This window comes from Desmodus rotundus, chromosome 3 (assembly GCF_022682495.2).
Source record: "Desmodus rotundus isolate HL8 chromosome 3, HLdesRot8A.1, whole genome shotgun sequence".
Lineage (NCBI taxonomy): Eukaryota > Metazoa > Chordata > Mammalia > Chiroptera > Phyllostomidae > Desmodus > Desmodus rotundus.
Window position 1 is genome coordinate 178,038,173 of NC_071389.1, and position 16,028 is coordinate 178,054,200.

The following is a 16,028-nucleotide window of genomic DNA, read 5'->3' on the forward strand; positions in this document are numbered from 1 at the left end:
TATTCCGTTTGTTCACTAGATTCCACATATAAGTGAAATCATGGTATTTGTCTTTCTCTGGCTTATTTCACCTAGTATACTTTTCTCCAGGTTCATCCATACTGTCTCAGAGGGTGAACCTTTTCTTTTTTATGGCAGAGTAGTATTCCACTGTGTAAATGTCCTATAGTTGTTTTATCACTCATCATAAGATGATCTTGTCAGTGGCAAGGATAAGACTTCATCAGCTTTGTCTTTTCCCAGGGTTTCATCTAGTAAACCAGAATCACCCAGATTTTCACAGTAGGGATGGGAAGCTATATGATACAATAAAACATATATGCTCTTCACAATATCCTGTGTGCCTCATAAGCCTCTTACAGGGATCAAACAAGATGATGAATCTGAAAGTACGTTGAGACTATAGTTTAAGACGATCACTTTTTTTCTGATCTGCTTTCCATATTTGACAAGCACATGCCAGGCACTTTGCTAGGGTCTAGATGTAGTGATAAATGGTAGTCTCCCTAAGGGACAATATAGCCTAAAAGAAGAAACAGACAAACTTCCACAAATGAGAAACACTCTAGCTGCTCAGAAAACAAGGCAGTCTGTGTAGGAGATGTCTGGAAGTGAAGATCAGGGAACACTTGGAGGTGAATTCTAAAGAATCAGGAGGAATTGGGTAAATTAAGAGGGGAAGGATCACAGGCATGGGGAACAGAGGATGCAAATGCTTATGGGAGGTGAGGGCCTACTTATTATTTCATGTTTATTTTTTGTTGTTACTGTGGTAGGGATTGTGAATAGTATGAAGATAATGAGACATAGAAATAAGGTGTTTATGGAAATGTGCAGTCATTAAGAGATTTCATTCTGCAATAATTTATAGATTAAAAAATCTTTACATGGTAGGACTTGCTTTGGGAGATTTTCTGGCGGCAATGTGAAAGATTAGTGGGACAGTGAGACTGAAGAATGGAGGCCAGTTAGAAGCCTATTACTAAAGTTCAGGCGAGAAAAGAGGGAGTGAACTCGACAATGGAAAAGAGGAAAGAGGGATAATAGAGATTTAAAAGTAAAAGGATTTCCTAAAAACACTAAAGATGGTATGGACTTTCAATCCAGCAATACCACTGCTGGGATTATACCCCAAGAGCCCCAAATCACCAATTCAAAAAACCTATGCACCCCAATGTTCGTAGCAGCACAATTTACAATAGTGAAGTGCTGGAAGCAACCTAAGTGTCCATCACTACATGAGTGGATCAAAGAACTGGTACATTTACACAATGGAAAATTACACAGCAGAAAGAAAGAAGGAGGTACTACCCTTCGCAACAGCATGGATGGAACTGGAGAGCATTATGAAGTAAGTCAGGTGGTGAAAGACAAGTACCATATGATCTTACCTGGAAGTGGAACCTAATCAACAAAACATACAAATGAACAAAATAAAACCAGAGACTTGGAGATAAAGAACAAACTGTCAGTGACCAGAGGGGTGGAGGGAGGGGCAAGCAAAGGAACAGGAATAGAGGACTCCAGGGCACGGACAATGGGGGAGGAGTGACTGTGGGAGAGTGGGGGACGGGGTTGGGGTGAGAAATGGGGAAAAAGTGGGACAACTGTAACTGAACAACAATTTTTTAAAAAAGGTAAAAAGGACTATAGCTGATGCCATTGATGGGGTGGAATGGGCTGGAAAAAGTAAGTATGGATGCAGCATTTCAAAGCTTTCTAATCTGTAGTTACCCAAGCTGTGGTACTCAACTTGAAGCTTATAGCCCCTTAGGGAGATAAGTAACTTGTTGGAAAATCATATTCAGAGAGTGTCTATGAATTAATTAGTATCAATCTTTACAGAATTACTTAATGGCATTTAGTAAAACCCTCTTCTTTTTATTATTATCAATGAGGTAGGTAGAATTTTTAAAAATTAACTTGTAGTTGAACTTATCTCAATAATTCTGCCAAAAATGTATATGTCAGAGGTTTGATTCAGGATTATTTTTAATGTTATGCCCTAAGTAGACTGGAATATGAAAATTATTAAAAGATAAATTTATAACCTACCATACATTGTGCAAGTATATACAAATAAGATTATTATTATTATTAACAATATCATTATAATAATATGGCAATTATTTCTGTAATGCTTTTGCTTTTTGAGAAGTACTTCAAGTATATTATTTGAACTCCTCACTTTTCTGAGGTAGATATTTTTCATCTCCATTTTATAAATGAATAAGTTTGAGTTAGAGTTGTTAAGTCACACTTTTTACTTAGTATGAGCAAAAGTTTCTGACATTCAGCTGTTTGAATGGAATGACTTCCCGGTGGCAGGTCCTCGGCACCAGTAAAGTTGAGACAGAGCTAATGTCTACCTGCTGTTGTGAGCGGCCCCAGGAGGCAAGACTTTGGGCCAGATGAGTTTTTTGTGTTCAAGGATTAGAGAATCAGGGGATGTGAAACTTGACAAGGGTCTGGGGCTAATTTATTCCACCCTCTTTATTTTATGAGTGAGAACCTGAGGCCCAGCAAGGTCAACATGTCCATGTGGATGTAAGCTGTGGAAACTAAATGTAGGTCAGTAGTTTCTAAATTACAGTGAATGGTTCTGAAAATCTTGGGGAAGGGAGGAAAAGGGAAAGAAAGAAATTAGTGGAGCGTATGGTTGGCATAATGTCCCAAAACATGACATTTTTGATAATATTGTATGTTTTAAAACAGAAAACCATTACACAGTGTAAAAATAAACAACATATATGTGGAAAGTTACATACCCACAATCCGCAATCCTTCAAGCTGGAGTAAACGTGAGGGCGTACCGAGAGGGGTAGTGCGTGTTCTCTTGCCTCTGCCTTTAGTGGCTGCAGAACTTCTGGTTTCTTTGAAAAAACCTTTCCTCAACTGTCCCCGGGGGTCCTCAAGGCTGTAGAATACCTCATAGATTTTCACCCACCCAAATCCCAGCTGTCGCATAGAGTTCAGCATTCCCGCTCTGCTGCTGTCTCCTGTTCTCTCAGTGCCTTGGAAGTCCTGTTTAGGCGCCGGGCATTGCCGCTGACTCTACTTACAGCTCCCATCAAGGTTGCTCTGTTTCCAGGTGAAATGAAGCCTTGCAGGTAGGCCCAGCATCCTGTGGAGCCCCTGCTGCCCACCTGTGGTGAAGCTGAGCTGTGTTTTCAGATAAAGTTGGAAGAATCCTTTGCCTCCTAATTGTGGTAAATTCCTTTGGAATAGTTCCAAAGCAATGCTACCCAAGATTTAATGTAGGGTATTTTTTGTTTCTTTGTTTTTGGCTTATTGGGTCTTTGTGTGTAAAATAAATTTACCACTTGTATTTGTAATCTCTTTTCCTTAGGACTCAGTTATAGATCACGAGGTCAAGGCCAAAGGACTTTAAGAGGCAGACATAATGCTGAACACAGACCTAACCTTGTTATTGGGCAAAGCCTCCAACCTCTGACTCTTTTTTTTTTTTTTTGCTTTATAATGAATGATTTCCAAGGGATTTCTCTATGCCTCATATGAATAGATCTCAAGACTATTCACTCCACCAGACTTCAAGCTGGGATCCCTTATAAATGCAGAATTGTATAAGAGAAATTAAATAACACGCGAGTGGATGGCTCTTACAGGATTTTGGAGGAAAGCAGGATCTAGTAAATGTTCACGTGGAGGAAACTGTAGAATGAAGGGATCCCCAGTGTATATTTCAGCATGACTTCCTGCTGTTCAGTACTTAACATGGGCAGAGCAGAGAATGAGCACTCTTAAATGCTTACTGAATTAGTACTAAAGCAGAAATAACCATCTGGCAGGGATGGTGGGACTGAGACATGGCTGAAAATTAGTCAGAGGGCCAGAAATACGGGCAGAGGTAATAGTTGAAATTATAAGGGAATGAACACTTGGGGAGAAAAGAAAAATATCAGATTTCTAATCACCTTATTTGTGAGTGTAATGAGTAGGTCCTCCTGTTTACATCTTCTGTTCAACTAGCACTCTATTTAGCATGTACTTAGCTGTTTCTGTATCTTGCCGTTTCCAGGGTTTTCTCTATCAGAAATTATAAAGACCTTAGGTCCCAGAGGTTATAGCTTATAATGACTCCTTAACAATAACAAGATTTTTGAGCAGAATTCCATGTATCAGAATGGGTATCTAGCAATAAGCTAGGGTATTGCAGGATACAAAAATAAGTAAGCCACAATCTCTGCCCTCAAGGTTAGGGTGCTTGGAGTAGAGTGGGAGATTACATAGAACAGTTTCAATCTGTTCATTTGGCTTTTGTTAATCAACTCTGACCTAAAGGATGGGAAGAGCAATTGACTGATGAGATGTCGTCATTTTAAAAAATTGAGGGAAGCCCTGACCAATGTGGCTCCACTGGTCAGACATTGTCCCACAAAGCACATGGTCAGTGGTTTGATTCCCAGTTGGGGTTCATATGAGAGGCAACTGACCAATGTTTCTCTTTCATGTGGGTGTTTCTCTCCTTGTCTTTCTCCCTCTCATCCCCTCTCTCTAAAAGTAAAAAAAATAAAAATAAAATCTTAAAAAAACCCATAAAAATAATGTAAAATTTATATAAGAGAAAGTTAACCATTAACCCTTTTAAAATGTACAGTTAAGCAACATTTAGTACATTTTATTCAATTTAAAAATAGTACTAAAGGAAATAAAAATTTTAATAGAGAAGACTGGAGAACTGTAGCACTCGAGTCTCTACTAAATACTCCACACTGCAGTGCCCGCTAACCCCTTCTGCTCTAACGGGTGCCTCCTCCGACTTGGCATGCTATCAATGCTCAACGAACTGGTCACCTATTCAAGTTATTGATGACCTATATATTTCTTTAATTGAACTTGTTTTAGGTGTTAATATCTCATTTGGAATTCCTTCATTTTTTTTCTTTAGTATTTCCTATGATTGTAAATTCCATGTGGGTAGGTAAGATAACTCCCTTGTTCATGTCTGTATTCCTAGAGGAGAGCCCAGTATGTATTTAAAAAGCATATGCTTCCCTGGCTGTTGTGGCTCAATGGATTGAACACTGGCCTGCAAACCAAAGGGTTGGTGGTTCGATTCCCAGTCAGGGCACATGTCTGGGTTCCAGGCCAGGTCCCCAGTAGGAGGAATGTGAGAGGCAACCACACACTGATATTTCTCATCCTCTCTTTCTCCCTCCCTTCCCCTCTCTCTAAAAATAAATAAATAAAAATCTTAAAAAAGAAAAAGGCATATGCTAATGACTGGTTACCTAGTTCTGGGGTTTTAAAAAAGATGTTACTTATTTATTTATTTTTAGAAAGGGGAAGGGAGGGAGAGAAACGCCCATCAGTTGCCTCTTGCATGCACTCCAACCAGGGACCTGGCCTACAACCCAGGCATGTGCCCTGACCGGGATTTGAATAGGTCACCTATAGTTTTGCGGGATAACATGTAACCAGCTGAGCCACGCTGGGCAGGGCCCTAGATCTGGGATTTTTATTTCCACTTATTCCTTATCAATTTCCTTATGTCATAGCCGTGGTCAAACTATCTGGTATGCCCAGCAAAAACCCGGTGTTATGATTGTCCCTGGGTGGGACTAACCAAGCTCAGTGTCAAAGCCTGACCATTTTCAGCACCAATGAAGGCTGCTGTGATGGGGTCGGACTTGAGGTGGCGCTGTTGCACTTTATCAGGACTGACTCCATTTTTCACGGGGACTGACGTTTCCTTTATACCAGATCATCTACCAATCAATCCCCGGGGAAGGGAATGAGTAAGTAGAGGAGCAACAAGTCCAGCTTTCACAGTTGCAGCTGAGGTTTCCGGCTGGCTAGTGTGCGGTGAGCCCCGGAAACCTCAGTGCCCACAGACTTCTCTTGTGGGGAAGCCCGCCCAAACTCCATCCTTTGCTGGCAGCCACGCCCCACAGGAAGGACTGAAAAGCATTTCCTTGAGGCTGGCACACCTTGCCCTACCCAAAACAGTCATTTTTTTTTTTCTTTCTTTCTAGCTGGGCCAGTTCCATCTGAAACCAGAGTGACTGCAGGAGGGACACGGTAGCGAATGGAGGTTTGGGGGTACAAAGTTGGGTGAGCGGGGAAGGGGCGATGCACCTAGGGGTGGACTTTGGCCTTAGGGAAGCAAAAGAGGGAGGAGGCGGAGAGTGGGATGGTTGTGAGCTGCTGTTTGTGTTTCATGGGAACAACCAATAATCCCCAGGTGAAGGAGTCTGTATTTCTTTGTAACAAGCATCTTGTGGGTTTTGCCTTCCATGTTTTTATAAGAAGAGACTAAACTTGCCTCAGTGATTTTGGCAAAGAGCAGCAGCAACAGGAAAGCCCAGTGAGGTGGGGACTCTGTATTCCTGGAGAAGGAGCAATGGGGCGAAGGATGGCAGAAACCAGCAGTGTGCAGGAATTACTTATCATAGGACTGTAGAGTCTTTCAGATGTGGGGCCTTGGGCTCACTGCTCTCAGCTTCAGCTTCTCATCTGTAGTTGTGACATTTAAGTGAGATGCTTAAAAACTGTACAGTGTGATATGCTCTCCCGTGTTGACTGAATTTCTGTTTTCTCTTAATCTGTCTTTTCTCTCTCTCCTTCTCTCATGATCAGTCCCTCACCCTCAGTCCCATTTGTCACTTTCTTTCCCTTTCATTTCTGTGATAGTGGTTGCCTTCTGTTACGAATCCTTCCCCATCATGGTGTCTCCTACACTTCAGGCCAAGCTTTCTTCCCACTGCTCGGGGAGAGCCATCGGTTGTTGTAGAAACAGAGGCTGATGTAATGGTAGCACACCCAGCCTGAACTGCAACTGGAAACAGGACGTTGTGCCTTCAGGCTTGTTTCCCCTCCTTAGTACCCCAGACTCTGCACTCATGGCCAGCGAGGGGCCATCCAGGTCTTTTAGTGCGACCTGACAAAGTCTTGCTTCACTGAGAACCATATGCTCTGTTCAGTGCCTTCACCCCTGCACTGATGTGCTAGGGCTGCCGTACAAAGTACCACAAGCTAAGTGTCTTAGACAACAGCAATTTATTATCTCCCTGTTCTGGAAGCCAGAAGCCCCAAGTCAAGGTTTTGGCAGGGTTGTGAGGGAAAGGTCTGCCCCAGGCCTCTTTATTTGGTTTGTAGATGGCTCTCTTTGTATTCAAATGGTAAGTGTCTGTCTTCCAACTTCCCCACTTTGTAAGGACACCAATCATATCGGATTAAGGCCTGCCCTCAGGACCTAGTTACTTCCATTACCTCTGTAATCTTGCAATTCCCAAGTAAATTCTCATTCTCTAGTACTGGAAGCTAGGACTTTCACCTCACGAATTTGGGGGCAGCACACTTCAACCCATAACAATGACTAGCTCTCTAGTTATGGACAAGCACAAAGTTAGTTGAACACCACATTTACTTCAGTTTTCTTCTGCAGACACTGGGTTTTCCCACCTCTACCAACCACTCCCAAGCAGCTCCTATAAGCATGTGCTCCAAACTTCCTCAGGGAGTTACATGATTCTGCAGCTCTCTTGTTTTAACCCACGTATGTTATTTTCCTATTGCTGCGTTAACAAATTACTTCAAACTTAGTGGCTTCAGACAACACAGATTTTTATCTTACAGTTCTGCAGGTCAGAAGTCAGGAATGGGTAGGCAGGTCTGTGTTCCTTCTGGAGGCTGTACGGGAGAATTTGTTTTGCCTCTTCCAGCTTCCAGAGAGCGCTTGCATTCCCAGTTCTTGACGCTGTCCCTCCATCGTCAAGCCACTTCAAGTCTTTCTCCCCTCCCTCATGCTGACACCCGCACTTCTGCCTTCCACATTTCAGGCTCCTTGTGGTGATGTTGGACTCAATAAATAATCCCGGATAACCTCCCTATTTTGAGGTCAGTTCATTAATCTGTCTGCAATCGTAATTCCCTGGTGCTAGTTTAACATTACGAAAATCTAACATATTCATAGTTCTGGAGATTTTGAACATAGACATCTTTAGGGCGGGGGGGGGTGCATTATCTGCCTGCCACACTGAGCTTTCAATGCCTGGATTTTCTTTAATGGGTTTATTGCTCTGTTTTCACTCTGTGGGACCAATGTTTTGCTTGCTATGTGTAGTAAAACCTTTATATTTCTGTTACAGAACAGACCCGGGGGGGGGTGTGAACAATATACTATTTCTGAAAGGAGCCCCCTTTCTCCGTGGGGGTCCCCCCCACCTACAAGGTTCGCCTTGCCTGCTGCCAGAGGAAAGATGTCTCTCAATGCCAGAGATTGGTGAAAAGGAAAGGAATTACTTATTTAAAAGTTATACAGACTTAGAGTAATGACTTAATGTCTTCATTAAAATACTAAATTCTTTAGAATACCCACACAGTCCTTCCTTCTCCCTCTGCCCAGTCTGGGGTACCCTATCTCAGGAAAAGAAGTAGAAGTCCGTGATTCAGGCTCCGGGCACCATCAGCTGTGTCGCCGCCACGGGGTCCCCACTCTGCCAAAGCCGTGTGGTTCTCTCCCCCTACTCCACGGGGTCCCCACTCTGTCAAAGACGTGTGGTTCTCTCCCCCTACTCCACGGGGTCCCCACTCCGCCAAAGCCATGTGGTTCTCTTCTCCCTCTTCTCTGCCAAAGCCGTGTGGTCCTCCCTTCGGAGTGGCTGCCACGCCTGGGCTTAAATCCCAGCGCCAGTCTTCCTCTGCAGCCCCATTTCTGACTCCTCCTACAATCAGTTATACCTGCCAGCATCCCCGTATTCTTCCAGCTTTACTGGGCTGCCACAGTAAGTCTGGGTGGGTGTGGCCCTGTGGTGTGGAGCCAATCATCTCCAAGCTCTCACGCAGGTGCTGTAACCAGGGGGAGCTGCTTCCCAGTTACATCTTGGGTGGAAGTTATTCCCATCTCCCTGGCTCAAAGCATAGCCACAGCTATTTAACATACATATGAAACCAGTTAAAGGTTATAGATATGTTAAATGACCACACCAGAGGTTAGCTGCACAGCTGTTGCTGTACAAATCAGCTCTGAATGTCCCTGCTCCATGTGTCCCTTCCCCCAGCTCAGGCTTGTGGGGCTGAGGACATCCTATATATATTTTTCTAATATTTCCTGGACACTTTGAGTTCTGGACCCCATTACAAATCCCTATTTGGGGCCCCCCTCTTGGCTGCACCCTGTTACATTTCTTTTGTAGAGAAAAACAGCATCCTGCCTAATGATAGAACTAAAAATGTTTCCCCACAGAGCAGAAAACTGGTACCTGCTACTTCCCAGATAACACTTAAAAATTACTCCCCATTCTCATTGTAAATTTAGCGTTACAGTTTAATCCTTCATACCTAATTGATTTTTATGTTCTCTCTCTATAAAAATGTATTTCAGGTCCAATGCTGTTTTTTAGGGATGAATTTAGCTATTTATTTATTGAACAAGCACACGAATCTTGATGTGGGCCAGATGCTAGTCCCCCTAGGTGCTAAGGGTACGACAACGAAGAAAGCATAGAGTGATGGAGAAAATAGCCTAAGTCCCTAACTTGTGGTTCTCATGAGGGTGTCAGGCTCTTTCTTCTAACTCAGTCACTTCATCTGTGCTCTCCCCACCAACCGAGGCTGAGTGGTCTCCGCTCCCCAACGTGCCATCTGACTTCAGATGTGGCTATTGCTGTGTGCCCCCTTCTTGGCTCTGCTCATAAAGGACCTCAAAAAGCTGTGCTCTTAAGGAAATGATTCTCTGGTTGGGAAGAAACAGATAATAATAGGCAAGCTAGTTAAGTACTGAGTACATAGGTTGGGTAGTCAATGCTCTCTGCTAGCATATCATTTCTTGGACACAGTTTCTGACTGGGGAAATGGAAAGTAAAAGCAGCTAATTGCACAGCAGACACTGGTGTAGAGTAGAAAGAGTCCCGTCCTGAGTCCGGGACCTGCAGTCTGTTTAAAGCTCTGGCACTCTTTGTGAGCAAAGAACAGGCACACCTCAGTGTCCTTAGTTATTTTACGTATTTTCCTATTAGAAAATGAAGTGTGGAGATAGACTGGGAAATTGGTCATGATAGACAGCCTGTCTGTGCTGTGGGGAGCAGGCCGAGGGCAGGGAACAGGAGGGGCTGCCGGGAGGGAGAGCTACGCCATGGGGATGGCACCTGGGAGCCACTTGTGCACTGAGTCACACCCCTCAGCGACAGAGGGTGGAGGTTTGATTACTGAGGGCGTGGTGTGCAGCTGAGCCAGGTTGTGCTTCTGTGGGTCTGTGAGGCTGCATTGCCCAGGTGGCTCAGCACATGCCTTGTGGGCACTCTGTCTCCCGTGCAGAGGTCCTACTCCTGGCTGCCGATGCCCACCCCTCCTTCTAAAGCCACCCTCAGCTTGAGAGGCTGTGCAGGGTTTCCAGGGTCCCTTTACTTAGGCTTTGGTTTGGTCACTCTCTGTGATCCCTGACTGTTGGCAACTCACTGAGTGCAGGGACTAGAGTGAGGCAGGGCCCAGAGTCGATGGAGTGCCAGGGGAGTCTCCCGGCCAAGGTGGCAGCACTGGAAAGTTCTTACAATGAACATGTGCAAGCCTAGTGAGATAATTAGATGGAAGAGAAAGCCCCTCTCCCCCTTTCTGGTACTACATGGGGGTGAGACCAGGGGAAGCAGGCACATGTGCCATAGAAGTCAGAACGGGGGCAGGGGAGGTGCTGGAGCAAAGAGGCCTGTCGGTGTAGCCTGGGGAAAGAGGGATTGGTTGGGAGGTGGGCCCACCTGAAGTGCGCAACAATTTGGGAAGTTCATTCTGAGAAAGACCTGGCCCATCCCACGCCCCAAACAAATATAGTTCCAGGGGAACAATGAAATGCTCCCTTGCTTGTCTCTTGGCTATTCAGGACCTGCACTGGCCTGTCCTCTCCGTGGGTCACATGACCTTAGCAGTCACCTGACCTCCAGGAGGGAATCTCTCTTTCTCTCACTTGCAGACCCAGTGGAACATTTACCCATGGGATCACACGCTTTTCCCTCCGGGAGTGTGTGATCTTGTGGCCCTGGCAGCTGCATGGCCATGGCTGCTTGGGCCCCACACACAGCCTCCAGGAGGGAGCCTGAAGCTGGACAGCAGTTGAGAACAAGCTAAGCTATTGAATGACTGCTTAGCAGCCGCCTGCTATTTCCAAAGGATGGCGCTTTAAAATGGAGCAGGGACTCTGGGCCCTGCATTGTGTTTTGGTCTATTTGAGAATGGCTGGGTTTTGCTGGGCTTTGCAGGGCAGGTGAGCTTTGAGACAGCGCATCCCTCATTCTCCCAGATCATTCAGAATCTGATAAAAATGTCTTTCAATTCTCATCAGCCTCTGCCTCTTGAGTATGCCTTTTGTGTCAGAGGGCAGATGGGCCCTCTTTTCAGTTTGATAGTGAAGTCTTGGGATTCTTCCAGGCTTAAGAGAAAATGAGTGTTTTAGTTTTCAACTTCTCATAATATCTCTGAGTTTCCTAACTAGAAGAGTAATGAGGAGGTAGGTTAGAGTTTAGTCACCTCTGGAAATGGAAAGGAAAGTGGGGATGGAGTGAGGTAGTTCTTATCCATCCCTAGACTTGAACTTCTTTTTGTGAATTTACTCTTCCCCTCAGCTCACATGGCCTTCTCCTCCACTTTCCCCTCCCTACAACTCCAGCTGAATCGGGCAGTGCAGAGTCCAGCCTTATCATGCTGTGAATACCACTTCGCAAGGCCGTCTTTAGGAAACAGGCTGCACTACTGTACTTCTATGGACTAAATTACTGGCAAGAATTGTAAGTGAAAAGAAAACCCATTTTAATGTTTCCTTCTTCAGAAGTGAACCTCTGATAGACTCGGCCATAGTAAACTGACCCAGTTTTGTGCATCTAACAGCGGCTCTTAAAGTTGTCAGGTAACAAAATACATAGACGTATGGTGCTATTTCTAGAACATCGATCTAAATTAAAATGACTATATATGTACCTATATATATATTATTGTAGCAAACACAAAAGGTTAAGAAAAAAAAAATGTGTTTCGAAAGGTACATTGTGGCCATAGGAAAATCTCAATAATGCACACGTAATGCTCATATTTTAAGCCAGGTTGCTTTTGAAAGTTTCAAAATTCTTAGGTTTTTTCTTGTGATGAGTTGTTGAATGATTTAACCAGATGCATTATATTGTTGGGTAAATGCAGAGTGTTATGTCATACAACTCTAGGAGGTACCATAACATGGAGGTACCGTGTTATATTTAGTCTTTGCTATCAACTGAATGATGAAAAATATTTGCCCAAGATGATAATTTGGAGTTTAGAGAAGTTGATTCTAAGCCTTTTTTTTCTAATAATAATAATCAGCCATCAGGATCAATTGTTTGTTGGATACATGCCTAGTTTGTTTCATTAGCATTAACTTTCCCAAAGTACCTTCAAAATCAGATGGGACTGGCTGTGCCCAGATGGGGACAGGCCCTGCTGATCCTTGTCTCAGGGCTCAGTGACGTCCTTCAGCCTGGGCCCTTCAGCCCTGTCCCGAATGCAGTGCTCCCGTGGCCACTTAGAGGGGAGGACTTGCTTGTCTGCCTAGTAGAAGTGACAGGCTTGGTTTGCTCAAGGAAGGAGGAGGGGGACTAAGGGAATGCTGAAAATCTACTTGACTGCCTTGTTTTGCATCAGGTGTGTAAGCAGATGCCACAAAACTAGTTAGTCTGGTCTGAACCTGCCCTGCTTCCTGTGTCTGTGGTCTTTCCAGCAGGTCTTACTGCCTGACCCCTTTAGCGTCCTCTGGGGCTGAGGTCTTAGTATGAATCAAAATGAGTTCTGATGGAGGAAAAAGAAAGAAGCAGAGTAGGCACTAGAATATTCTTAGTGCCGGCAATGCCAGCAGTGAAAATACAACTGAAATGTATATATATATATATATATCTGGTCTTCAACCTTGGTCATATATAGGGTAGATTTCCAGAGGCTCGTCCAGACACAATTTCAGCCCAAAGGCCTGGCAGGTGGAATAAACTATAAAAGTATATGCGCATTAGAATTTCAAGGACTATTGTCTTTCGCCTTATCCTCATCCCTACAAAACTTAGCTGAATAAAAAGAGATCAAATACCCAGTCTGTCTCCTGATTGAAGGAAAAGGGTAGTGAAAGAGCACCAGATGGATATTCAAGACACACAATACTCGTCTCAGTTTGAGTACTGATTAGCTCCTGGAAGACACCTCAATTCCGTGACTCAGTTTCCTCCTCAGTAAGTCACGCGGGTTAGATTTGTTTGGTTGCTTTCAAAGGGTTCTCTGTCTGTTCACAGAATCCCACGGTGTTTGTAGAGCATGCATTGCATTTCATAGTGTCCTTGTCAGGCAGAACGACGAGCGGAAGCCGGGGTTGCTGCTGTTATTGCTTCTTTAGCGGGGAGGTTTGGCTGCAGTGGCACAGAAGGTGCAGCTACTTCATTTGCAGTGCAGGAAGAGAATGTCTTTCTGATGCCGAGACTAGAACTTGCTTTCTTTGCATCCCTTCTTGAAGCCCGAGCAGCTTTCATAACACCCAGTGACCTTGATTTCACTCCCTGTCTTTCTTGTCCTCACCCATGTCCCACTCTTAGGATGGTCTAATAATGGATTCCTGACCAGGAGGTCCCACAGCTGCTTAGATCTCTGATGTATTTGCTGACCTTGGGCAAGTGACCTTTTCACTTAGATCTTAGTTTCCATATGTAATATGAGGTTGTTAAAACAGCTGTGGATTATTCTCACGTGGCTTTCTATTATAAAATTTAAGATAACTGAAGAAGAATTCAATGCTGCAAGATTGGAAAATAAATATAGATAAACCAAATGTGATTTTATAACTGTCTATAAATCATCTTCCCTTCACCACCACATTTACCTTTCTAAGTCTATTCTTCTTGGACTGATATTAAAATGAGTTATTTTTCATTCACTGAGTTAACATTGAGAAACAGAGGCAAGCTGACTTTAAAATAAAAGTGTGAGCTTAGGTTATCTGCAAGCTGATCAGCCGTGAAGACTTGATAGTATCAGCAAGGCCACAGGTTGTGAGTTTTTAGATATTCAGAACGTGTGTGAGATAAATCACTCAGGAAAAAGAAGTCCAGTGAACTCTGAATAGACCCCTCTGTGCTGAAGGAAATCTCCACATCTTCATAGCTGAGTTATGGGGTTCAAAACTGATACTGGGGGCTGGACCTTTATGGCTTTTATTTACACCTAAATCACACATATTTTGGATGCCCAGGGAGCAGTGGTCTCTGAAGGTATGTAGTTTAGGTATGTAGAAGAATTTATGTCGATAACAATTTTGAGATGTGAGGCTTTAGATAGTCTTTCTAGTTCCGCCGATTCCTGGCAACCTGAGAAATTCAGACCAGTTCAGGACCATCAAGGAAAGTAAACTCGGTTCTGATGCTCGGAGCTGCAGCATGTGGTGCTTTGGGTACTTAGCCAGATGTGAGAAGGGTCAGTGTGAACTTGTGTTATGTCACGGCACTAGATGCAGAACTGATTTTCTTAGAGACAGAACAGGCTGCGATAGCACCAAATCATATACAAATTTTTGTTCAACTTTTAGAGGCCATGGAATTGTAAATATTGTCATCAAAAACAAATGAAACTGGTACACTAAAAACTACAGATTCTCATTGAAAGAAATTTAAAGAAAATCTACCGTAATTTGCTGTGTATAATGCGCACTCACATTTTTGGCCCAAACTTTCAGGGAAAAAATCGTTTGTTTTTAATTCCATTATTTATTTATTCATATTTAGATTACTTGTTTTCTTTTTGTATTAGAAAGGAATTTTAGCATTTATTTTTGAACATAGTATGGTACAAGAGATTTTTTGTAACAAATAATTACAAAACACAAGAACATTTACAAGGTATTTCAGGTACTGCCCATGTATATTGCTCATGCTTATTTTCCCCTCAAAAATGTGGGCAAGAAGTGCACATTATGCATGGTGAATATGGTAAAGAAATGGAAAGACATCCTGTGTTCTTATGTAGGAAAACAATATTCTTAAGATGGCAGCACTCCCCAAACTGATCTCTCTATATAATCTCTACCAAAATATCAGATGACTTCCCCCCCGCTCCCAGAAATCATCAAGCTGATTCTAAAATTCATATAGGAACACAACGGACTGAGAATATCTAAAACAGTCTTCCAAAGGAGGCCACACTTGGAAGGCTCATACTGAACAATTGTAAAACTGACTACAAAGCCATATAGTAATTAAGACCGGGCTGTTGGCATAAGGACACACATACACAACAATGGAATAGAATCAAGAGTCCTGAAATAAACGCACATGCGTGTGGCTGGCTGATTTTTGACAAGGTTCCAAAATAACTCATTGGGGAAGAAGAGTCTTTTTAACAAATGATGCTGGAACAATTGAATGTCCACATGCAAAACAGTGATAGTGAATGCCTACCTCACACCATATGCAGAAATTAACTCAAAATGGATCAAAGACCTAAATATAAGAACTAAAATTATAAAATTCTTAAAAACAGGTGTAATTCTTTATTATTTGGGTTAAACAGGCTACATAGCTAGGACACCAAAAGCACAAGCGACCAAAAAAAATAGATAAGTTGGACTTCATCAAAATTAGAAATTATTGTGTTTCAAATGACACTATCAAAAGTGGAAAAAATAACAGATAAAATGGGAGAAATATTGGAAATCATATATTGGTTAATGAAACCAATATATGGTAATTAAAACCATTGGATAATGGTTTTGTATTCAGAGTATATAAAGGACACTTTTAATTCAACAATGATAGACAAATAATTCTGATTAAAAAATGGGTAAAGAATTTGAATATACAGTTCTCCAAAGAAGGTATATAAATGGCCAGTGAGCACATGGAAAGATGCTCAATATTATTAATCATCAGGGAAATGCAAATCAAAACCACAATGAGATACCTATTTCACATCAGTTAAGGAAGCTATTATAAAAAAAAGTGTTAGCACAAATCAGTAGCAGATGTGGTGAAATTGGACCCTTATAAGTTGCTGTTGAGAAAGTAAAATTTTGCAGTCAC

The 16,028-nt window shown here is 42.9% G+C and overlaps 1 protein-coding gene across 6 annotated transcripts in view; it reads left to right on the top strand.

The window, feature by feature from the left end:
- Positions 1 to 5,910: 5,910 nt before the first annotated feature.
- Positions 5,911 to 16,028, top strand: part of STYK1 (serine/threonine/tyrosine kinase 1) — a 40,896-nt gene continuing 30,778 nt past the window's right edge. The window contains exons 1-2 of one of the 6 annotated variants that reach the window (XM_053921810.2): positions 5,966 to 6,055; positions 7,803 to 7,860. The gene's annotated coding sequence lies outside the window, so the exon portion shown is untranslated. Of the gene's footprint in view, positions 6,056 to 7,802; positions 7,861 to 11,573; positions 11,736 to 16,028 lie in introns of those variants that run through there. The other 5 variants (XM_053921814.2, XM_053921811.2, XM_053921809.2 and 2 more) reach the window with 5 other exon arrangements.